Here is a 24705-nt window from a genome sequence, read left to right as displayed (position 1 = left end):
TGCCTGTTACCACCTTATTCTCTACTATAGATTTTTGTAAATTCCCTTTAAAAAATTTGTAGTTTTCTTTTTAACTTTTCTTTTTATTCTTTTTAACCCCTTCTACAATAATAGAACATACAGTATACATCTGTCCTGAAAAGTTGTCCCATTAAAATGAGTGTAAGAAAATGAGAGATGCTGGCCTATATAGCACTCATGGATGGATAAATACTCTACCGTCTGGGCCAGGTGTTTCTTTTTGTTCTTATTAGACATACAGTAATCTTATTACCTCCCGCATTAGGAAGGAGGCCTTGGTTCTTACTTCCTATAATATTATCTGGCATTTGTGCTAATTAAAAATATGTACTTATGATCTCAGCTTCTGCTTTAAAATTCCTAAATTATCTACCAAATAACCTATATCATCAAGATTACGTTTCTTTTAATTAAAAAATTGAACAATTTAGGGTATCCATTGTAATCGGTTTTATATTTTCAATATTTGCTGATTTTATTTCTTCTGCATTTGAAATGATTTCCTTTCATGTTTCAATACATCTAGATTTTCCCATTTGGATATACTATTTTCCTTTTAGAGCCGGTTCACACTTCTGCGTGTGCCGGGTTCGCATGTCATGTCGGAGCGCACTGCTCCGACATGACATGCGATCAGCTGTGCGGTGCGAGTTTAGCCATACAGTTTGTATGGCTAAATTTGCACCGCACCCGCAGCAAAGACGCACAGGAGGCATTTTTGCTGCCGCATCAGGATCGGATCGCACAGCGGTTCACACTTGTGCGATCCGATCCTGTGCGAACTGCACGATCGCACTGCGATATGCGATCAAACTGGGGGTGTCGTTAAGATTACATTGACACCCCCAGCGGATCGCATATGGCAGTGTGAACTGCCGGGGGTGCGTGTGCGATGCGGGAACAGGCTGCGAATTCGCAGCCTTCCCGCATCGCAATAGTGTGAACCGAGCCTTAGTCCTAGAATTTTTAATCCCTTGTGGAATGTACTTGTTACAGTGTTAGCTTAAATTATAATAAAACTGTTTTCTTTTAGATTTGGTGTCTTTGTATATTTCCCAATCTACAAGACAGAGACAATGATATAAAGCAATGAATACGACGTTCATTATAGACAGAATTAACTAAAGGTAAATCTTCATGGTGCATGTGTTACAAATTACAGAAAATGATTACCCATCTGTCAATCTCTTCTAAAGGATAAGTTCCCTCTCTTAATATGTTACATATTACACTTGTATTTAGGGTTTAACATGTAACATGTTCAGCAACCCCCACCCCGCATCTCTGAGACAGCAGGCAGGGTTTCCTCTCTCCAGCGACTGCTGTCACCTTTTAATCGGCGCAGTTGTGTCAGTCTCCATCTGCCCGCAGAGCAGCGTCATTCATTCAGAGGGACCTGTGAATGAATAAATTAACTTCAAGTAATGTCTGCAACAGCAGCAGACGGACTTGGAGTTTCAATGGACTGCGAGCAGGTTGATCAGGGCGCTCATAGTCCATTCACTTTTCCTCCAGCTTTCAAACTGAAAGCCCATATAAGCAGAAAGGTGGTGGGAGAGTGTTAAGGAGCTTGACACCAAACCCATGATCCACTGATCGCGGGGAAAATACTTTGCAGGCTCCTGTAGAAAAAAAATAATAAATGCACATTTTTTACTTGTGAATAGCAATGGTGGTTGTTGCAATTTTTTTATGTCACATGACGTTTGCAAAGCCGTTTGTCAATCACAATTTTTCAGGAAAAAATTATTCTAGTGTGCAAAAACACAATATTTGGTAAAATCTAAAAGATAATGTTACATTAAGTAAATAAATACAAAACATGTCAACTTTTAAAATTGCACACGCCTGTAAAATGGCGGCAAACCACAGTACTTAAAATTGCACATAGGGGATTATTTAAAAGCCTTTACAGATTATTAGTTTAGAGTTAAACCTGAACTACAGCACTAGAATTACTGCTCTCACTCTAATGTTCACGGGAACATATTTTTTTTAACTTTTTTTTTTACACTTTTTTATTTATTTTTTTCATTTAACTTTATTGCTATGACCAGAGGTGCACAAGACCCTTTGAGATGGCTGTGGGCAGTGACAGGTACTTTTATAGAGACATCATGGGTCTATTAGGCCCATGATGCCTCCTCTGTCCTCCAAGGTCACTGATAAAACACAAATCTGTTTAAGTAGCTACTTTTCTGGCTGTAACGGCCTGGGAAAGACAGCTCTGAAACTGCGCACAACAAAATCCTTGTCGCTTCAGGTTTAATTAATCACAGAGGAGATGGAGAAAAGGATTCTCCTCCATCTACTCTGTGGGTAGCAGGTACAATGGCTTACAGCAGTAGGGATAATCGAACAGTTCGGGTCGACCATCGGTTCGACCCGAACATTGACTGTTCGAAATTCAGCCGAATTCCGAACTTTGTGCGAAAAAAGTTCGGAATTCGGCAGCCAGAACCGCCCAAAATGCAATGGGACAGGAACTGGGCTTTAAAAGCCTGTGATTGGACCAGAAACATCAGTAAAAGCCAATTGAAGGGGCAGGAGGATGCTAGGAAAGTGATTGGAGTGACTAGGGGGTCCAGAGGCCAATCAGTAGTGAATACGCCCCCCCAGTATATAACATAGCCCCGCCAAATCTCTAGCACTGTAATACAGGGGCTGTGGAAGAGAGTGGAAGCAGTTCTGTTACTCCTGCTGCAAAAGTGTCATTTAGCAATTATTAGTGTGAGGAAAGGGATATCTAGTGTAGTTAGGGTACTATATATCACTATAGTTAGATTCAATAATCTAGTTTCTGTAGGTAAAGTGTTAAGTGTCAGGGTGACCGTAGTGTAGTTTAGGGTGAACTGACTCTGACTGCTATGCCAGGGTGACCAAACTTTTCCATGTCAGGGTGACCGCCAGAGAAAAAAGATCATTTGTCTTAGAATTGCAGTAGCGCAGGGATGGGGCTCCGCTCCTTTCACACCTGGCCGTTTTTGTTTCAGGCGTTTATTGGGCTTTTTTGTGGATGTCTTTGGAGGCAGGCATGACATCTGAACTTCTGTGTAGGGGTATATATACACACACACACACATATATGTATATATACACATACACACATATAGGTGTGAAAGTAGCGGAACCCCATCCCTGCGCTAATGAAATTATTTGCAGGGATGGGGTTCCGCTCCTATCACACCTATATGTGTGTATGTGTATATATACATATATGTGTGTGTGTATATATACCCCTATACAGAAGTTCAGATGTTATGCCTGCCTCCAAAGACGCCCAAAAAATGCCCAATAAACGCCTGCAACAAAAACGCCCAGGTGTGTTGTTGCAGGCGTTTATTGGGCATTTTTTGGGCGTCTTTGGAGGCAGGCATAACATCTGAACTTCTGTATAGGGGTATATATACATACACACATATATGTATATATACAGATACACACATATAGGTGTGATAGGAGCGGAACCCCATCCCTGCAAATAATTTCATTAGCGCAGGGATGGGTTTCCGCTACTTTTACACCTATATGTGTGTATGTGTATATATATATATATATATATATATATATATATATGCGTGTGTGTGTATATATACCCCTATACAGAAGTTCAGATGTCATGCCTGCCTCCAAAGACACTCAAAAAATGCCCAATAAATGCCTGAAACAAAAACACCCAGGTGTGAAAGTAGCGCAACCCCATCCCTGTGCTAATAAAAATTCTAAGAAAAATGATCTTTTTTTCTGGTTCTGGACATGTTACAGAGCTGAAACTTCACAGGTACACTTTTTAGACCCCACAGACACTAAATCCAAAGAAATCTCTTTTTTTTTTTTTTAAATAATTTTTTCAATAATTGGCTCTCTATCAAAAACGACAATTTTTAAGAACTTTTTTGTGTGATTAATAGTCCCTGGGGCATGACTCACAACCCTAGGCTCTTTTTAGGGGCATTTATTGTGTTTTATGGGCATTTATTGGCTTCAAAATTGTGTTTTTTGATTACCGAAGTTCGGGTCCCATTGATTTCAATGGGGTTCTGGAATCCGGACCCGAACTTTCGGGAAGTTCACGTGTTCTGGTCGAACCGAACTTTTCAAAAGTTCGATCATCCCTATACAGCAGTCCCACAGCGTAGATGGAGGAGAATCTGACAGGAAACAGCAATGGGCAGAGATGGGAAAGGGAAGGGGCTCCACAGCACTGTAAAAGTAATCAGGTGGCTGTACAGCAACCCAGATCACTTTTACATGAAAGCCGATTGCTGGCTTTAAAAAAATTATACCAAAATCATGGTTGAAACTGCAGCTATGATCTTGGTATAACCACGTGCTGTCTAGGACATATACTGTGTATATATATATATATATATATATATAAGTTTTTGGAAAACCATTGAATCTAAAAGCTTCACATTTATCTTTTGTAAAAGCCATCATTTTGTAATTTCTGTGTTCAATACTTTATTGAATACCAACTCAGATGTTTTTATTTTTGTGGTTACTGAATGTTTGAAAATGCAAAAAAAGATAATTCACTTCCAAATTCAATGTAGGTATCAACCACTAATTGACCCTTCTCCTGACACTAAATACTTTAAGAAGGTTCTGGTGTGTGTTAAGCAGTCAACTAAATGAGTAGTAATAGCGCAATCACCAGAGAGAACAATTATCGCTATGGTGAAATATGTGCATGTTGTGCTCTGGAGCCAATAATTACTGTCACTCTCAAACAGAGGTGGGCTTCATTTACTTCTTTTATTAGAAGACCAAAAGAAGCATCTGATTTATGTTTTTTAAATTAGTCCTCACTTTTATCCTAGGCATTTAAAACTCAGAGACCAATGTCCTGTTAAATGATTAATTTAACTAAGAGTGAAATTAGAGTTTGATATTGAGCAGTTCAAAAAAAGTTTAGTTAATGAAGATTATATTATATTTTGCTTCATTTCATACAATCCTACAATGCTTCACCTCATAACCAGTGCTTCCAATGTTTTTCATATGATAGGGACCCAAAATAGAATGCATGCTCTTGGGGTACATGACTAGCAAAAGTACCTGCAGGTAATTAATTAAGATCTTCTTGGTTAGAATGATTATGCAGTTCTTGTATGGTCCAACAGTGCTATATTAAAAAGACAGTACCATCATTTTTTCTGTGCATACAGTAAAACCTTGGATTGTGAACATAATTCATTCTAGAAACGTGCTTGTAATCAAAAGCATTCCTATATCAACGCTAATTTCCTCATAAGAAATAATGGAAACTCAGATGATTCATCCCACAACCTATTCATAAGTCTTTCAGTTTATAGTCCATATTAAAAGATTATAGCAATATGATAGGTTGTATAACCATGAAATTTCCATCCACAAACAGCAGCCTCCACAATGGGATTAGAAGCAAAATCCAGCAGGAGCTACAGAGTATAAAGGAGAAGAGAGGCGCCTCTAAGTGTAGCAATATGGTTCCATTTAATGAAGGTTCAACATTTAGCAAATCACATGGTTGATGATTAGAAGAGGCACATCTAAGTATGCAGGCATCTGGGGTAAAGCTGTCCACATTGACCCTCCTCTGCACCGTCAGCTCTCACCGCTGTCAAGTCTGCAATCGGGACCGGGAAGACTACCAGAAGAGCAATCTGAAAGCGAGACTTGAAGCGCTTGTGGAGCACAGCGTGGAAGGAATGACATTGATTGTGGTGTGGAGGATGGTCTATGTGGACGGCTTTACCCGGTTGCATGCATACTTAGATGTGCCTCTTTTAATCATCAACCATGTGAGTTGCTAAATGTTCTACCTTCATTAAATATAACCATATTGCTACATAGAGGCACCTCTTCTCTTTTATACTCAGTTGTGGCATGACACTACTTGTATATCAAGACATCACTCATTTATGAAGTCAAAATTTATTACAAAATTTTGCTTGCCTTGCAAAACACTCTCAGACCAAATTACTCTCAATCCAAGCTTTTACTGTACAGAATTAAAATATGTATTACGTTTGAAGTTAGAAGTTAGTTTAGCCTGCATGCTAAAATCAAGCCCTTTTTACAATCAATATATTTAAAGAATTTTTGGGGATATATTATTGATTTTTTTTTCTTTGGATAACCTGTTGTTTATTTTGACCTTTCCAGTTCAATATCAGCTGTGCAACTTTGGCTGCAAACATAGAGAATAATGAGGCTTTGATGGGAAGGCTTAAACTATATTCAAAAGGATTACTGAGATTTTATTTATTTGTTTGATTTATGTGGAGCTTGTAAATGGTTTGTGCATAAAAAAAGGAATTAAAACTGATTCTACAGATGAGTGGAGACTCATTGTTTCAGCTCTGTTCAAGATCCAGGAAAAATCGAGGAGATCAAGGGAAATATTCAGTTGTTACCAGATCCAACGCAATCAATATAGGTTAGGTTTGCATCGACAATTTTAATATTGCTTAAAATGTTTTTCCTTTTATAATATTTTTTTTTTTTTGGGCTAGCTATGAAGTTATAAAGTAGAAATAGAACCCACTGCAAGCATTCTTCAGTAAAATATGGGCTTGTGTAATAAAAAACTAAAGGACACCTTGGGACAAAACCAGTATAAAGGATGTATTAGCTCAGCAAGGTGTTTGAGAGGATGATAGCCTAGCACTTGTTATTACAATGATTACACTGAAAGATGTGCTGGCAGTAGACATCTCCTGTATCAGTATCAAAATAATAGTTGTTACTTTCACATTTCGTTTTCCTATTTAACACAACAGCACAAAACATTTCATCTGACTCAGCAACGTAACTAAGCTTAACCAGATAAGGACCGGAAGGTTTTACCTTCTTAATGACCAGGCTATTTTTTGCAATTTGGCACTGCGTGACTTTAACTGGTAATTGCGCAGTCATGCAGTGCTTTACCCAAATGAAATGTATGTCCTTTTTTTCCCACAAATAGAGCTTTATTTTGGTGTTATTTGATCAACTCTGCGGTTTTTATTTTTTGCGATATAAACAAAACAAACCATCAAAATTTTGGGAAAAACAAAAATTTCTACTTTTTCTTCCAATATCCACTAAACTACATTTTTGTCATACATTTAGCCCAAAATGTATTTAGCTACATGTCTTTGATAAAAAAAATCTCAATAAGCATATATTTATTGGTTTGCGCAAAAGTTATAGCGTCTACAAACTATGGTGCATATACTGGGATTTACGCAGCTTTTAATTTCTGACTGCTCATTTTTTGGAAATGCTAAAATGGCAGGGCAGTAAACCCCCCCCCCCCCCCAATTACCCATTTTTGGATAGTAGACACCCCAAGGAATTTCTGGAAAAGCATGTTGAGCCCATTGAATATTTAATTTTTTTGTCACTGGTGTTTGAAAAATGACAAAATATATATATATATATATTTTACACAAAGTTGTCATTGAAATGATATATTGCTCACGCATGCCATGGGTGTATGTGGAATTACACCCCAAAATACATTCTGCTGCTTCTCCAGAGTACGGAGATACCATATAAGTGAGACTTTTTGGCAGTCTAGCCGCGTACAGGACCCCGAAAACCAATCACCACCTTCAGGCTTTTTAAGGGCGTAAATTGTTGATTTCATTCCTCACTACCCATCACAGTTTTGGAGGCCATGAAATGCCAAGACAGCACAATCCCCCCCCCCCCCAAATTACCCCTTTTTAGGAAGTAGACACCTTAAGCTGAGTATTTTGCAGACCTCACTTTTTGTCACAAAGTTTTGAAAATTGAAAAAAGAAAACAATACATTTTCCCTGTCTTTCTTCATTTTCCAAAACAAATGAGAGCTGCAAAATACTCACCATGCCTCTTAGCAAATACCTTGGGCTGTCTAGATTCTGAAAAGGGGTCATTTGGGGGGGGGTGTTATCTTGGCATTTCATGGCCTCTGAAACTGTGATAGGTAGTGAGGATTGAAATCAACAATTTACGCCCTTAGAAAGCCTGTCTACTTTCTGAAAAGGGGTCATTTGGGGGGGGGGGGGGGTTGTGCTGCCTTGGCATTTCATGGTCTCCAAAACTGTGATAGGTAGTGAGGAGTCAAAACAACAATTTACACCCCTAGAAAGCCTTAAGGCGGTGATTGGTTTTTGGGTCCTGTACGCGGCTAGACTGCCAAAAAGTCTTACATGTGTAGTATTCCAGTACTACGGAGAAGCAGCAGAATATATTTTGGGATGTAATTTCACATATAGCCATGGCATGTTGGAACAATATATCATTTAAGTGACAACTTTGTGTAAAAAGAAAAAAATTTTTTTGTCATTTTCCTGAAACTTGTGGCAAAATATAAAATGAACTTAACATGCCTCTCAACAAATAGCTTGTAGTGTCTACTTTCCAAAATTAGGTCATTTGGAAGGTTTTGTGCTATCTTAACATTTCAGGGCCTCTGAAACTGTGATAGGTAGTGAGGAAGTAAAATGAGCACTTTACGCCCTTAGAAAACCCGAAGGCGGTGATTGGTTTTCGGGTCCCGTAGACAGCTAGGCTTAAAAATCTTAATTTTCCCGAAACTTGGGGCAAAATATAAAATATCTAGTGTTGAGCGAACACGGCCTGTATTATTCGTGTTCGTACCGAATAATTGGATTTTTTGTACCCGAACACGGACACGGACACTTTACTGTATGTTCGGGTAAAAATCCGTGTTCGGTCGTTTTATTTCCGGGTTTTGCATGCTTTGGCGCTCTTTTCATGGCGGGCTTTCAACAGCCAATCAACAATCGTTTAACTGGTGTGCCTTAAGCCATCCCAGCCATGCCTGCAAATGTCTCAGTAGCTGTGATTGGCCGTCTGAAGCATGTGACCAAGTCTTTATAAGTTCGAGGCAGCCGCAGCGGCGTCATTATGCTGCTTAGATTCAGGGACAGAGCACACATCAACGTGCTGGCTGCTGATTAGGGAAAGATAGGCAGGAAAAAACCATTTGTGTCCGGATAGAATTGAGGGACAGGTCGGAGTGTTTAGGCAGGGCGAGTTGTAGGCATTTTAGGGATAGAGTCTGCTGAATTATAGGGTCAGTGTCTTCTACAAACTACAATCGATATTGCTGTGTGGGGGGTGGGGTCTGCACTCAATCCTGATCTACGATCTCTTCTCAATCCTGTTAGGGACAGAGTCTGCTGAATTTTAGGGAAACTGTGTTCTACAAACTACAATCGATATTGCTGTGTGGTGTGGGATTGGAGATAGGCAGGTGTCAGTGATCCACATCCATTTTTCTGTGTGTGAGCTGCAGTGAACACAATCTTTTTGGGCTGCAGTGAACACAATCTTTTTGGGCTGCAGTGAACACAATCTTTTTGGGCTGCAGTGAACACAATCTTTTTGGGCTGCAGTGAACACAATCTTTTTGGGGTGCAGTGAACAAAATCTTTTTGGGGTGCAGTGAACACAATCCTTTTTGGTGTGCAGTGAACACAATCTTTGTGGGGTGCAGTGAACAAAATCCTTTGTGGGGTGCAGTGAACACAATCTTTTTGGGGTGCAGTGAACAAAATCCTTTTTGGGGTGCAGTGAACACAATCTTTTTGGGGTGCAGTGAACAAAATCCTTTGTGGGGTGCAGTGAACACAATCTTTTTGGGGTGCAGTGAACACAATCTTTTTGGGGTGGAGTGAACAACATCCTTTTTGGGGTGCAGTGAACAAAATCCTTTTTGGGGTGCAGTGAACAAAATCATTTTTGGGGTGCAGTGAACACAATCTTTTTGGGGTGCAGTGAACACAATCTTTGTGGGGTGCAGTGAACACAATCTTTTTGGGGTGGAGTGAACAACATCCTTTTTGGGGTGCAGTGAACAACATCCTTTTTGGGGTGCAGTGAACACAATCTTTTTGGGGTGCAGTGAACACAATCTTTGTGGGGTACAGTGAACAGAATCTTTGTGGGGTGCAGTGAACACAATCTTTGGGGGGTACAGTGAACACAATCTTTGTGAGGTGCAGTGAACACAATCTTTGTGGGGTGCAGTGAACACAATCATTGTGGGGTGCAGTGAACTCAATCTTTGTGGGGTACAGTGAACACAATCTCATACTTCTGAAGGTTTGAGGGTGCTGCCTGTTCCATACTCCCCCTACTCCTCATCTAGCCTTTTAGGGGTACAAACAATAGTAATTGGGGCCTAGTGTGGTTGTGTACGTGTGATATACATACACTTTTTTGGGATCATATTTTCTATTCCGCTATTTAATCAAAAACCTTTGGGGATCAGTTAAATTGGGGGATAGTCTGTGTTGGTACGTGTGAGAGAGATCCACCTTTCCAAGTTGTTGGGGTTCATCTCATACTTCTGAAGGTTTGAGGGTGCTGCCTGTTCCATACTCCCCCTACTCCTAGCCTTTTAGGGGTACAAACAATAGTAATTGGGGCCTAGTGTGGTTGTGTACGTGTGATATACATACACTTTTTTGGGATCATATTTTCTATTCCGCTATTTAATCAAAAACCTTTGGGGATCAGTTAAATTGGGGGATAGTCTGTGTTGGTACGTGTGAGAGAGATCCACCTTTCCAAGTTGTTGGGGTTCATCTCATACTTCTGAAGGTTTGAGGGTGCTGCCTGTTCCATACTCCCCCTACTCCTAGCCTTTTAGGGGTACAAACAATAGTAATTGGGGCCTAGTGTGGTTGTGTACGTGTGATATACATACACTTTTTTGGGATCATATTTTCTATTCCGCTATTTAATCAAAAACCTTTGGGGATCAGTTAAATTGGGGGATAGTCTGTGTTGGTACGTGTGAGAGAGATCCACCTTTCCAAGTTGTTGGGGTTCATCTCATACTTCTGAAGGTTTGAGGGTGCTGCCTGTTCCATACTCCCCCTACTCCTAGCCTTTTAGGGGTACAAACAATAGTAATTGGGGCCTAGTGTGGTTGTGTACGTGTGATATACATACACTTTTTTGGGATCATATTTTCTATTCCGCTATTTAATCAAAAACCTTTGGGGATCAGTTAAATTGGGGGATAGTCTGTGTTGGTACGTGTGAGAGAGATCCACCTTTCCAAGTTGTTGGGGTTCATCTCATACTTCTGAAGGTTTGAGGGTGCTGCCTGTTCCATACTCCCCCTACTCCTAGCCTTTTAGGGGTACAAACAATAGTAATTGGGGCCTAGTGTGGTTGTGTACGTGTGATATACATACACTTTTTTGGGATCATATTTTCTATTCCGCTATTTAATCAAAAACCTTTGGGGATCAGTTAAATTGGGGGATAGTCTGTGTTGGTACGTGTGAGAGAGATCCACCTTTCCAAGTTGTTGGGGTTCATCTCATACTTCTGAAGGTTTGAGGGTGCTGCCTGTTCCATACTCCCCCTACTCCTAGCCTTTTAGGGGTACAAACAATAGTAATTGGGGCCTAGTGTGGTTGTGTACGTGTGATATACATACACTTTTTTGGGATCATATTTTCTATTCCGCTATTTAATCAAAAACCTCTGGGGATCAGTTAAATTGGGGGATAGTCTGTGTTGGTACGTGTGAGAGAGATCCACCTTTCCAAGTTGTTGGGGTTCATCTCATACTTCTGAAGGTTTGAGGGTGCTGCCTGTTCCATACTCCCCCTACTCCTAGCCTTTTAGGGGTACAAACAATAGTAATTGGGGCCTAGTGTGGTTGTGTACGTGTGATATACATACACTTTTTTGGGATCATATTTTCTATTCCGCTATTTAATCAAAAACCTTTGGGGATCAGTTAAATTGGGGGATAGTCTGTGTTGGTACGTGTGAGAGAGATCCACCTTTCCAAGTTGTTGGGGTTCATCTCATACTTCTGAAGGTTTGAGGGTGCTGCCTGTTCCATACTCCCCCTACTCCTAGCCTTTTAGGGGTACAAACAATAGTAATTGGGGCCTAGTGTGGTTGTGTACGTGTGATATACATACACTTTTTTGGGATCATATTTTCTATTCCGCTATTTAATCAAAAACCTTTGGGGATCAGTTAAATTGGGGGATAGTCTGTGTTGGTACGTGTGAGAGAGATCCACCTTTCCAAGTTGTTGGGGTTCATCTCATACTTCTGAAGGTTTGAGGGTGCTGCCTGTTCCATACTCCCCCTACTCCTAGCCTTTTAGGGGTACAAACAATAGTAATTGGGGCCTAGTGTGGTTGTGTACGTGTGATATACATACACTTTTTTGGGATCATATTTTCTATTCCGCTATTTAATCAAAAACCTTTGGGGATCAGTTAAATTGGGGGATAGTCTGTGTTGGTACGTGTGAGAGAGATCCACCTTTCCAAGTTGTTGGGGTTCATCTCATACTTCTGAAGGTTTGAGGGTGCTGCCTGTTCCATACTCCCCCTACTCCTAGCCTTTTAGGGGTACAAACAATAGTAATTGGGGCCTAGTGTGGTTGTGTACGTGTGATATACATACACTTTTTTGGGATCATATTTTCTATTCCGCTATTTAATCAAAAACCTCTGGGGATCAGTTAAATTGGGGGATAGTCTGTGTTGGTACGTGTGAGAGAGATCCACCTTTCCAAGTTGTTGGGGTTCATCTCATACTTCTGAAGGTTTGAGGGTGCTGCCTGTTCCATACTCCCCCTACTCCTAGCCTTTTAGGGGTACAAACAATAGTAATTGGGGCCTAGTGTGGTTGTGTACGTGTGATATACATACACTTTTTTGGGATCATATTTTCTATTCCGCTATTTAATCAAAAACCTTTGGGGATCAGTTAAATTGGGGGATAGTCTGTGTTGGTACGTGTGAGAGAGATCCACCTTTCCAAGTTGTTGGGGTTCATCTCATACTTCTGAAGGTTTGAGGGTGCTGCCTGTTCCATACTCCCCCTACTCCTAGCCTTTTAGGGGTACAAACAATAGTAATTGGGGCCTAGTGTGGTTGTGTACGTGTGATATACATACACTTTTTTGGGATCATATTTTCTATTCCGCTATTTAATCAAAAACCTTTGGGGATCAGTTAAATTGGGGGATAGTCTGTGTTGGTACGTGTGAGAGAGATCCACCTTTCCAAGTTGTTGGGGTTCATCTCATACTTCTGAAGGTTTGAGGGTGCTGCCTGTTCCATACTCCCCCTACTCCTAGCCTTTTAGGGGTACAAACAATAGTAATTGGGGCCTAGTGTGGTTGTGTACGTGTGATATACATACACTTTTTTGGGATCATATTTTCTATTCCGCTATTTAATCAAAAACCTTTGGGGATCAGTTAAATTGGGGGATAGTCTGTGTTGGTACGTGTGAGAGAGATCCACCTTTCCAAGTTGTTGGGGTTCATCTCATACTTCTGAAGGTTTGAGGGTGCTGCCTGTTCCATACTCCCCCTACTCCTCATCTAGCCTTTTAGGGGTACAAACAATAGTAATTGGGGCCTAGTGTGGTTGTGTACGTGTGATATACATACACTTTTTTTGGATCATATTTTCTATTCCGCTATTTAATCAAAAACCTTTGGGGATCAGTTAAATTGGGGGATAGTCTGTGTTGGTACGTGTGAGAGAGATCCACCTTTCCAAGTTGTTGGGGTTCATCTCATACTTCTGAAGGTTTGAGGGTGCTGCCTGTTCCATACCCCCCCTACTCCTTATCTAGCCTTTTAGGGGTACAAACAATAGTAATTGGGGCCTAGTGTGGTTGTGTACGTGCGAGATACATACACTTTTTTTGATCATATTTCCTATTCCGCTATTCAATAAAAACCTTTGAGGATCAATTGAATTGCGGGATAGTCTGTGTCGGTACGTGTGAGAGAGATCCACCTTTCCAAGTTGTTGGGGTTCATCTCATACTTCTGAAGGTTTGAGGGTGCTGCCTGTTCCATACCCCCCCTACTCCTCATCTAGCCTTTTAGGGGTACAAACAATAGTAATTGGGGCCTAGTGTGGTTGTGTACGTGCGAGATACATACACTTTTTTTGATCATATTTCCTATTCCGCTATTCAATAAAAACCTTTGAGGATCAATTGAATTGCGGGATAGTCTGTGTCGGTACGTGTGAGAGAGATCCACCTTTCCAAGTTGTTGGGGTTCATCTCATACTTCTGAAGGTTTGAGGGTGCTGCCTGTTCCATACCCCCCCTACTCCTCATCTAGCCTTTTAGGGGTACAAACAATAGTAATTGGGGCCTAGTGTGGTTGTGTACGTGCGAGATACATACACTTTTTTTGATCATATTTCCTATTCCGCTATTCAATAAAAACCTTTGAGGATCAATTGAATTGCGGGATAGTCTGTGTCGGTACGTGTGAGAGAGATCCACCTTTCCAAGTTGTTGGGGTTCATCTCATACTTCTGAAGGTTTGAGGGTGCTGCCTGTTCCATACTCCCCCTACTCCTCATCTAGCCTTTTAGGGGTACAAACAATAGTAATTGGGGCCTAGTGTGGTTGTGTACGTGTGATATACATACACTTTTTTTGGATCATATTTTCTATTCCGCTATTCAATAAAAACCTTTCTAGGGCAAGATCTTAAATTACAGAAATATGAGGAGACCGTCAAATAAGGGCCCTGGCCTGGGTCGTGGTGCTGCTGGTAGAGCTCCTGTTGCAAGGAGAGGACATGGTCGATCTGTGCCAGCTACACGCACAAGTGAAACACCTTCCTCAAGTGTGAGTAGGCGACAGAACCTGCATCAGTATTTGGTAGGGCATCAAACGCCCCTAGAAGTGATGAGGCCAGAACAAGTTGAGGCGATAGTAGATTGGTTTGCTGCTGACAGTGCCTCCAGTTCCTTCACATTGTCTCCCACCCAGTCTACTGCAGAAAGGTCAGAGTTGGCACCTGCAGCCAATGTCCAACCGTCTTTCACCTCACCCCCTTGCAAATCAGGCCAGCAGTCTGAGCCCCAAGCCATACAGCAGTCTCTTATTCTTTTTGAGGACTCTGTCAGCAGGGTTTCCCAGGGCCATCCACCTAGCCCTGCCCCAGAAGTGGAAGAGATTGAGTGCAGCGATGCCCAACCACTTATTTCTCAAGATGAGTACATGCAAGGATCATCGCAGCACGTCTCCGATGATGACGAAACGCAGGTGCCAACTGCTGCGGCGTTCAGCATTGTGGAGACCGACAAGGAGGGCAGGGGTGAAGACTGGGTGGAAGATGATGTGGAGGACGATGAGGTCCTCGACCCCACATGGAATGAACGTCATGCAGGTGACCTGAGTAGTTTGGAGGAAGAGGCGGTGGTCGCACAGAGCCACCAGCACAGCAGAAGAGGGAGCAGGGTGCAGAAGCGGAGCGGCCGTGCCCTAGACACTACGCCCGCTACTGCCCAACGCAGCAAGGGAACGAGCGCACCAAAGTCAGCTCAAAGGAGTTCTCTAGCGTGGAAGTTCTTTAGAAAATGTGCTGATGACAGGACACGAGTGGTTTGCACCCTGTGCAATCAGAGCTTGAAGCGAGGCATGAACCTTCTCAACCTGAGCACAACCTGCATGATCAGGCATCTAAGTGCAAAGCACGAGCTGCAGTGGAGTACACACCTTCAAAACCAAGAAACGTCTCTGGCTCATCCTGCTTCCTCTTCTGCTGCAGTCTCGGCCGCTCCAGCCACATCTGTAGTGATACCGGCACCTGCCACCCCGCAAACAGACGATCTGTCAGCAACACCACCACCTGGGTCACCAACAACCATCTCCACAATGTCCCGTGGAAGCGTTCAGCTTTCCATCTCCCAAACACTTGAGAGGAAGAGGAAGTACCCCCCTACCCACCCGCGATCCCTGGCCCTGAATGCCAGCATTTCAAAATTATTGGCCTTTGAAATGCTGTCATTCCGTCTGGTGGAGACGCACAGTTTTAAAAACCTTATGTCGGTGGCTGTCCCACAGTACGTCGTGCCCAGCCGCCACTACTTTTCCAGGCAAGCCATCCCTTCCCTGCACAACCAAGTGGGGGAAAATATCAGGTGTGCACTGCGCAACGCCATCTGTGCCAAGGTCCACCTAACTACGGATACGTGGACCAGTAAGCACGGTCAGGGGCGTTATATCTCCCTAACGGCACACTGGGTAAATGCAGTGGCGGATGGGCCTGAGGCGGATAGCAATTTGGCGCATGTCCTTCCACCACCGAGGATTGCAGGGCGCTTCAGTTTGCCTCCTGTTCGTAACTCCTCCTACTCCGCTTCCTCATCCTCTACCGCCTCCTCATCCGGACAGCGTAACACCTTCACCACCAACTTCAGCACGGCCAGGGGTAAACGACAGCAGGCAGTTTTACAACTTGCCTGTTTGGGGGACAAACCACACACCGCGCAGGAGTTGTGGAGGAGCATGGAACAGCAGACAAATGAGTGGTTGCTGCCAGCGAGCCTCAAGCCCGGCCTGGTGGTGTGTGATAACGGGCGAAATCTCATAGCAGCTCTGGGCCTAGCCGGTTTGACGCACATCCCTTGCCTGGCGCATGTGCTGAATTTGGTGGTGCAGAGGTTCCTTAAAAACTACCCCGATATGTCAGAGCTGCTGCAGAAAGTGCGGGCCGTTTGTGCGCACTTTCGGCGTTCTCACCCTGCTGCTGCTCGCCTGGCAGCGCTGCAGCGTAACTTCGGCCTTCCCGCTCACCGCCTCATATGTGACGTGCCCACAAGGTGGAACTCCACCTTGCACATGCTGGAAAGACTGTGCGAGCAGCAGCAGGCCATAGTGGATTTTCAGCTGCAGCACGCACGCGTGAGTCGCTCTGCGGAACAGCACCACTTCACCACCAATAACTGGGCCTCCATGCGAGACCTGTGTGCCTTGTTGCGCTGTTTTGAGTACTCCACCAACATGGCCAGTGGCAATGACGCCGTTCTCAGCTTAACTATCCCACTTCTATGCCTCCTTGAAAAAACAATTCGGGCGATGATGGAAGAGGATGTGGCACAGGATGAGGAGGAGGAGGAGGATGAAGAGGTAACATTTCCAAGGCTTTCAGGGCAGTCATTCGCAAGGGGCTCCGAGGGTGGGTTCCTGCACACGCAAACGCCAGGGACGCAATTGTCCAGCAGGGGCACAGTTCTGGAGGATGAGGAGGATGAGGAGGAGGAGGAGCTGGAGGAGGAGATGGAACCATGTTCACAGCAGGGTGGCACCCAGGCCAGCTCATGGCCATCACTGGTGCGTGGCTGGGGGGATACAGAGGACACGGACGATACACCTCCCACAGAGGACAGCCTTTCGTCGCCTCTGGGCAGCCTGGCACACATGAGCGATTACATGCTGCAGTGTCTCCACAACGACCGCCGAGTTGCCCACATTCTAACTTGTGCTGATTACTGGGTGGCCACGCTGCTGGATCCCCGTTACAAGGACAACGTACCGTCCTTAATTCACTCACTGGAGCGCGATCGCAAGATGCGCGAGTACAAGCGCACGCTGGTAGACGCCATGCTGCTGGCATTCCCATCTGACAGCGGGGCCACAGTGGAAGCACAAGGCAGAGGAGGAGGAGGAGGAGGTCGCCAACGCAACCAGGGCACCGCCAGCACCTCAGAAGGCAGGGTTAGCATGGCCGAAATGTGGAAAAGCTTTGTCAGCACGCCACAACAAACAGCAGCACCAGCAGCTCAGATGGAACGTCTTAGCAGGAGGCAGCATTTTACCAACATGGTGGAGCAGTATGTGTGCACACGCCTACATGTAGTGAATGACGGGTCTGCCCCCTTCAACTTCTGGGTCTCCAAATTGGGCACATGGCCTGAGCTTGCCCTTTACGCCTTGGAGGTGCTGGCGTGCCCTGCAGCCAGTGTATTATCTGAACGGGTATTTAGCACGGCTGGGGGCGTTATAACAGACAAGCGCAGCCGCCTGTCCAGAGACAATGTGGACAAGCTCACGTTCATTAAAATGAACCAGGCATGGATCCCATGGGACTTTTCCGTACCTTATGCAGAATAGCAATGGATACCGACCTTACCCACCCATTGTTCCATTTTTGCTCTTTCTCACTCTTTTGGGGTGTACCCTCATTTAAAATTTTTGAAAAGAAGCAGTGTTGGCTACCTCGTCCTCCTCCTCAGGGCCAGATTAATGTAGGGGCTATTGGAGCTGCAGCTCCAGGCCCCTACCTTTTATATAGGCCCCGGGTTGGCCATATTCACTGTTACCGCTCTTCTGTCACTTGTAAACACAGAAGTCTGGCTTCTATGCTCGCTTCCCCAGGCAGCACCCTCAGAACCTCCCCACACAGCGTGAAGGCCGGACAAGGAGGGACAGTTGGCGATGCATGGATGTGTTTATGGGCTTCAGAGACAGCATCCCATGTTGAATTAGGCATGCATGGCTGCACCCTTCCTCCTCTGGGTGCATGGCAAGGCACGGCCCTTAAGGCCCTTCAAAATCCTCAGCACCAAGCCCATGATGCTGTTAATCCGGCCCTGGTCCTCCTCCACCGCCGCTTCCACCTACACCGCCCATAGGTGTGCGCAGCCTATTGCATTAAGGTGTGCACCCCAAAGTTGAAATACACATGCATGTGTTTGCCAGCAGGGAGAGTAATGTATCGGGGCCATGTACCTGTAGGCAAGGAGAAATAGAGCAGAGCAGGTCCCAGGGAGATCTTTCCCATCTCCTCACTGGCAATGCTATGTGCCCTAGGTGATTAGGGTGTGCCCAGGCACACCCAGCACACCCTGTGCGCACGCCTATGTCACCGCCACATCCACCACCACCTCAACCTCCCTCCTACTCCATATGGGCCTCGTCCTTCAGAGATGAAGAAGAACATTGTTTTATTTTTCTGTTTTTTTTTTGTTGTTTTAAGTTATTTCCCTATCCACATTTGTTTGCAGAGCACTTGCCATGCTCTTAATTACGTTTTGCTGCCATTTGCAGCACTCTAGCCCTTTCCTTTGGTGTTTTAGAGCCATTTTAGTGCCTTAAAGTTCGGGTCCCCATTGACTTCAATGGGGTTCGGTGTCCGGGAAAAGTTCGGTAAAAGTCCGGGACACGGACCCGGACTTTTTTTTAAAGTTCGGCCGAACCCGTCGAACACGGACATCTAGGTGTTCGCTCAACCCTAAAAATATCCCAAGGACTCAACATGCCTCTCAGCAAATAGCTTGGGGTTTCTACTTTCTAAAAATGTTGTCATTTGGGGGTGTTTGAACTGTCCTGGCATTTTATGCCCAATATTAGAAGCTAATGTCACACGTGACCTACTCTTCTAACCACTTGAAGACCAAGCCTTTTCTGACACTTTTGGTTTACGTGGAAAAAAATTAGAATTTTTGACTTACAGTAAAATACATTTCTCTGATGTCTATTGACAGACAAAGCTTCTGATCTTCATAACCATTGGGTTATACTGCCCCCTGCAGGAGTTCTACGCCTATGGGCATTCCCAGGTGGTACTGTATATTCCCTCTCTCTTCTATACTCAGGTACTCAGTTTAGTTACAGCAGTGTCAGAAGAATTAAAAGTCCACAGAGGGGTGGGTGCTGTGTCCATCAATGAACATCAGACAAATGGATTTTATGGTAAATCAAAAAACGGAATTTTTGTAAAATCTTACCTGTAAAATTCCTTTCTCTGAGTCCTCCAACAGTCGCCGCCATCTTCATATTCGTCAAAATGGGGTATTAGACTTTGCTCCGTAGGAGTAGCTAGGCAACAGAATATGTCAATATTAAAGCTTTTAACATATCCCCACCCCAGGGGGTGGTCCCCTCAGTCTATACCCTCCTGCTTCCTGTTTCCTACTTCAGTTTCAGTGGAATAGCAGTAGAGTACCTAAACCCCAAAAGAGGGGCGGGGCGGCGACTGTCGGAGGACTCAGAGAAAGGAATTTTACAAGTAAGATTTTACAAAAATTCAGTTTTCTCTTACGTCTTCCGACAGTCGCCGCCATCTTCATATTCGTCACAATGGGGACGTCCCAAAGCAGTGCAAACATGAGGGGTGGGAAACGCAGCCGCGCCTAAAGGCAACGCAGTCTCCACATCAAAGAAAGGAACCTTACCAAAGGAAGGAAACCAGCTGGGCAACATGAGAAAAAACTTGCTCAACGGGAGCAATAACCCAGGAAAAAACAAAGAACCCAGGGATAAAAAGAAATCCCAAACAGCCCAAAGGTCCAAAACAAGGGACCCTAAGGAACCGCCGCACTAAAAACCTTGCGGCCAAAGGAAGCATCTGCCGATGCTTGAACAACCACTCCGTAGAATAGAGTGAAGGTGTGCACGGCCGACCAAGTCGCCGCCTTACACACCCGGGCCACAGAAGCCCCATGACGACAGGCCCAAGACGTACTCGGAGACCTGGTAGAGTGCGCCTCCACAGGCAAAGGGGAAACTTTTCCCTGCAAGGCATAGGCCTGTTCAATGGCCTGTCCTAACCAATTGGCGACGGCAGAAGCGGACGCCGCTACGCCCTTCCGAGGACCCCCGGAAGGACAAACAAGAATCCGACTTGCGAAAAGATTCAGACGATGTTTGGTAAATCCTAATCGCCCGAACAACATCCAAGGAGTGCAACTCCACCCCCATCGGATGTTTAGACTTCGCGCAAGGCGAAGGCAAGCCAACGTTCCTAACAAGCTAGACATTGAAACTGAAGTAGGAAACAGGAAGCGGGAGGGTATAGACTGAGGGGACCACCCTCTGGGGTGGGGATATGTTAAAAGCTTTAATATTGACATATTCTGTTGCCTAGCTACTCCTACGGAGCAAAGTCTAATACCCCATTGTGACGAATATGAAGATGGCGGCGACTGTCGGAGGACGTAAGAGAAATCGCATTTTCTCTTTCGTTCATTGACGGACACAGCTCTGGGTATTCATATCCAGTGTTACACATTAGGGGTGGGAACAAAAACATTTTTTTTCCAAGGCTAAACAGTAGCCAACCAGGCAACCGGAGCTCAACCAGAGGATCAGGTTCTCTAAACAGCAGCTCGCAAAACCTTTCAGCCAAAAGAAGCATCCACAGATGCCAACACATTCCCTTTATAAAACTTTGTCAAAGTGTGCACCGACGACCAGGTGGCTGCCTTGCAAATCTGTATCACCTACGCCTGATGATGGAAGGCCCAGGAGGCACTAAGCGCCCTAGTAGAGTGCGCCTTGATAGAAAAGGAGGAACCTGACCCCTGATGGAATAGGCCTGAAAAACCGTCTGTCTGATCCATCTGGAAATGGTCGCAGAGGAAGCAGACAACCCTTTCTGAGGCCCATCCATGAGCACAAATAGTGAGTATAACTTCCTAAAAGACTCCGTAGCTGCCAAGTACACAGTCATTGCCTGGATCACATCCAAGGCATGCAAGGCAACTTCCTTTGGATGTTTAGGACTGGGACACAGGGAAGGCAACACATTGTCTTTACTCAAATGAAAATCAGCGACGATGTAAGCAAGGGAATCGCCCGAAGATTCTCAAAGGGAGACTTCTGGAGGACCAAAAGCACCAAATTGAGGTCCCAAGGCAGTAATGGAGATTGCACTGAAGGAACCAAATGTTGAACAACCTGAAGAAAGGTACGCACCAGGGAGTGTGTGGCCAGGGTTCAATGAAAGAAGACCGCCAAAGCCGGCACCTGGCCCTTGACGGTACTCAAGGTCAATTTCTGTTCAACCCCCCAATGAAGGAAGGTCAAGATCCGAGCCACCGAGAAGGAGCGAGGATGAACTCCAAGAGACTCACACCACACAATGTACGTCTTCCATGTACAATGGTAGATCTTCCTAGAAGTAGATTTCCTAGCTTTTAACAGCATAAGAATCACTGACTCAGATAAACCTCTATCCTTCAGCACCTGGCGTTCAACAGTCAAGCTGTCAAAGCCTGTATAGTTGAGGTTAGCTTTTGCTGCTTGCTGGTCTCGCTTTTATCTTCCTGTGACCAGTCTTGGAGAGCAAAAATTGTCTTTTGACGATATGCTAGATTGGAGTCAAAATTTATTTTTGCATCCATGCACATCACTACTCCTGAAGCATCCTCTACCATTGGGTTAATTTACACCATTGTAGCATCATACTTCATGAACAGATTATACAAGTTGATCATGCACGCAGCTGCCTCATCTACAAGGTTCTCAGGGAAACCCATTTTCTGTGCAAGCCTAACAGCTTGACCTTTTTGGATGCCTTCTACAATGTCAATTGGCTCTTTTACAATAGTATCTGTGTTTTTAGCAGCAACATCTTCAGTGTTAACTCCACCTTATATAAATAATTAGGGGAATGGAGGACATCAGCTATGAGGAAAGACTACAAGCACTGAACCTATTCTCTCTGGAGAAGAGACGATTGAGGGGGGATATGATATCAATGTACAAATACTGTACTGGCGAACCTAGCATAAGGAACAAACTATTCAGAGTAAGGGAATACAATAAGACACGTGGCCACTCACTAAAACTAGAGGAAAGGCGGTTTAACCTTAAAATGCGTAAGGGGTTCTTCACTGTAAGAGTGGTATGGATGTGGAATTCTCTTCCACAAGCAGTCGTATCAGCAGGAAGCATTGATAGTTTCAAAAAACTATTAGATGGGCACCTTAGAGACCACAACATACAGGGGTATACAATGTACGGTTAACAGCAAACACACGCGCACATCATAGGTTGAACTGGATGGACAGATGTCTTTTTTCAGCCTCACTAACTATGTAAGTATGTAAGTATGTAACTATGTAACCTTGAGAACTTCCAATCAGCACAGGACCTTGAAATTACCTTTCCATAGTAATTGCAAAGTAATAATCTCTCCTGGGATATCTGTGATCACAGATGAACACATTGTTTCATATCCTGCCCTTTTCTCCTGTCTGTTTCATAAACAACTTCTTTCCAATCATCTGTGAGGAAATGGCTTTGGCTTCTTCTGGAGAATATACAATCTTCACTCCTCCTTTAAGGTCATCTTCAAAGGTTCCCTTGCCTCGACCACTAGCCAACACTTGTGCTTTAACTACCAAATCCTTTGAACCTATTTCTTTAGCTACAGTATAAGTCTCTTCTGGCATTCTTGCAACAAAGCCTTTAGGAATGGAGATTCCAGCATCTTTATGAAGATCCATGCTAAGATACTCATGCAGTGATAAGTTCCTGTGCTGTTGTGCTTGTAACCCATGACAACCGAAGAAACCTGGGAATCCACCAAGAACCTGTGGAGCACAGCCCAGTGCAGTCCGACTCTTCAGCCCCACTGACAGCCGGCTGTACATTATGGAGGCCACCATGTTGTGTTTCTACCCCTTCCTATCTTTACCCTAGTCCCCCCCGCCCCACTAACACAGATAGATCTTCACCTTTGCCCCATCCCCTACAAACATCTTCTCCATTATACCCTCTAGCCCACCCCATTCTCAATTTCCCAGCGTACACCCTAAATCGCATTAAGGACAAGCATAGGATACCCTTTGAACACGCTGCAGTCCTTAACCACTTGCCGACTGCTCACATTGACAGTACTGTGGCAAAGTGGCTCGTTAACCACTTAAGCCCCGGAAGATTTTACCCCCTTCCTGACCAGGGGGTATTTTGCGATTCGGCAATGTGTGAATTTAACGGACAATTGCGCGGTCGTGCGATGCTGTATCTAAACTAATTTGGTGTCCTTTTTTTTCCACAAATAGAGCTTTCTTTTGGTGGTATTTGATCACCTGTGCGATTTTTTGATCACGCGCTATAAACAAAAAAAGAGCGTAAATTTTGCAAAAATAGCAATATTTTTCACATTTTTTTATATGAAATTACCCCCCAAAAAAAATGTAAAAATCAACATTTTTTAACATTTTCGGCCAATTTGTTTTATGCTACCTATGTTTGGTAAAAAAAAATCGCAAAAAGCGTATTTTGATTGGTTTGCGCAAAAGTTATCGCGTTTACTAACAAAGGGAAAGATTTTTGTCATTTTTGTTGTTTTTTTTTTAACGCCTAATGGCGGCGATCTGCGATTTTTTTGCGGTACTGCGACATTGCGGCGGACAGATCGGACCCTTGACTGACATTTTTGCCACTTTTGGGGTTACCAGTGACATTTCTACAGTAATCAGTGCTATACATATGCACTGTTACTGTAAAAATACACTGGCAGTGAAGGGGTTAACTTTTTTTGAAAGGGAGGGGCTATGTGTGTCCCTAGGGGCGTACATAGTAGAACCGTATGATCATCCTTCATACACAGGGGAGAATGACAGGCAGCTTGTTTACACAAGCCGCCTGACTTTCTCCCTCTCCCCCGCCGATCGCAGAGTGACCGGCGGACATCGGGTCCGCCGGTCACATGCGCGGGGGGGTCCGTAACCACGCAGGAGCGGGGGCGCGCGCTCGCTCCCTAGACCCTCACAAGCTAGTGACGCAGCCCTACGTCACTTTGCCTGTGAGGGGCTGACCGCCGACGTAGATAGTCGTGCGGCGGTCGGCAAGTGGTTAAGGTCTGAAGACGTAGACCTACGTCACCAGATTCTCCCCTCTCGCTGTATTCAGACAGAGCGGGAGTCGGGCCAGAGGAGGAGAGGCGATGATCACCGCCACTCTTCCCCGATCGCCGGGGATCGAGTGAGGAAATCCGCCCGCTTGTGTAAACAAAAGGGGCGGATCTCCCCTGTGACAGACAGTGACAGATTACAGGATTCAGCATAGCTGAACCTGCGATCTGTGTCTCTGTCACACAAACCCCTCCCCCCACACACGTCAGTAAGCATGAGGCATACATTTAACCCCTTGATCACCAAC

At 44.4% G+C, this 24705-nt stretch overlaps 1 protein-coding gene and 1 pseudogene across 2 annotated transcripts in view; both read right to left on the bottom strand.

Moving 5' to 3' along the window:
* Positions 1 to 24705, bottom strand: part of CNTN1 (contactin 1) — a 279141-nt gene that overhangs the window by 146217 nt on the left and 108219 nt on the right. The window lies entirely within an intron of this gene.
* Positions 1025 to 23207, bottom strand: LOC309552596 (succinate--CoA ligase [ADP-forming] subunit beta, mitochondrial-like; annotated as a pseudogene). Its single transcript, XR_014226153.1, has 3 exons — positions 22664 to 23207; positions 21751 to 22186; positions 1025 to 1081 (listed from the first exon to the last, which is right to left on the bottom strand). The product of XR_014226153.1 is annotated as a succinate--CoA ligase [ADP-forming] subunit beta, mitochondrial-like (transcript).

This window comes from Pelophylax lessonae, assembly GCF_965119305.1.
Source record: "Pelophylax lessonae genome assembly, chromosome: 4".
Lineage (NCBI taxonomy): Eukaryota > Metazoa > Chordata > Amphibia > Anura > Ranidae > Pelophylax > Pelophylax lessonae.
This window is presented reverse-complemented; position numbering and strand designations above follow the sequence as displayed.